This window comes from Salmo salar, chromosome 06, assembly GCF_965601325.2.
Source record: "Salmo salar chromosome 06, fSalSal1, whole genome shotgun sequence".
NCBI classification, from domain to species: domain Eukaryota; kingdom Metazoa; phylum Chordata; class Actinopteri; order Salmoniformes; family Salmonidae; genus Salmo; species Salmo salar.
In genome coordinates this window covers 98,064,908-98,066,363 of record NC_138296.1, presented here as the reverse complement: position 1 = coordinate 98,066,363, position 1,456 = coordinate 98,064,908, and positions in this window count along the sequence as shown.

The window sequence follows — 1,456 nt, the reverse complement described above, 5'->3', positions numbered from 1 at the left end:
AGAATCAGGTGATGGTGTTGTATTGTAGAATCAGGTGATGGTGTATTGTAGAATCAGGTGATGGTGTTGTATTGTAGAATCAGGTGATGGTGGTATTGTAGAATCAGGTGATGGTGTATTGTAGAATCAGGTGATGGTGTTGTATTGTAGAATCAGGTGATGGTGTATTGTAGAATCAGGTGATGGTGTATTGTAGAATCAGGTGATGTTGTGATTGCAGAATCAGGTGATGGTGTATTGTAGAATCAGGTGGTGTTGTTGTTGTAGAATCAGGGGTTGATGGTGTACTTGTAGAATCAGGGGTGATGGTCAATTTTAAATAGCCACGGTGGCCATTTGAGTAATTGTTCAGCAGTTTTAGGGCTTTGGGGTAGAAGCTATTTTTGGACCTAGACTCGGCGCTCCCGGTACCGCTTGCCGTGCGGTAGCAGAGAGAACAGTCTATGACTAAGGTGGCTGGAGTCTTTGACAATGTTTTGGACCTTCCTCTGACACCGCCTGGTATAGAGGTGCCCGGTTTGCAGGAAGCTTGAGGCCCCGGTGATGTACTGGACACAGAGACAAAACAAACGCTACTCACAAGACCTCAACTTTCAGCTTTTATTTCAAAATAATGTTTTTCCCCCAGGCAGGCTGGAACTCTGTCTGGAAGCCACAGCGTTCCAGAACAGAAACACCCACTTGTTATTGCTATGCCACAGTTTCAAACACAGGAGTGACAATTCTCAAACTTTTCTACGTCTGCTTATTAAAAAAGCCGCAAATTATTCTCCGTGGCAACGCCTCAGGTCAGGGTCAAAGGTCCCCTGTGATGTCATAGGAGCCTCGTTTGACCCCCGGGTCTCGTGATGTCATAGGTGGGAGATCGAATTAATTTACAGTGATGTCATCAAAAAGAGCTATCGTAGCAGAGAGGATATGACATCATAATTTAGAAAGGACGTGAGACGCATGACCGTGGTGACCCTGTGAAGGCTCCTCCCACTGCCAGAGGAAGAATAGTTGCAGACATTTTTTATTTTTTTTAAACATGTCACTTTATTCTGTCTTTCAAGAAAAGGAAGAGGAGAAAGAGAGGGAGAGAGAGAGAGAGAGAGAGAGAGAGAGAGAGAGACAGAGAGAGAGAGAGAGAGGAGGAGAGAGGGAGAGAGACAGAGAGAGAGACAGAGAGACAGAGAGACAGAGAGAGAGAGAGAGAGAGAGAGAGGGAGAGAGAGAGAGATGAGACGAGAGAGAGAGAGGAGAGAGAGAGACAGAGAGAGAGAGAGGAGACAGAGAGAGAGAGAAGAGACAGAGAGAGAGAGAGAGACAGAGAGAGAGAGGAGAGAGAGAGAGAGAGAGAGAGAGAGAGAGAGAGATAGAGAGGAGAGAGAGGGAGAGAGAGAGACAGAGAGAGAGAGAGAGAGGAGAAGAGAGGGAGAGAGAGGGAGAGAGAGAGAGAGAGAGAGAGAGAGAG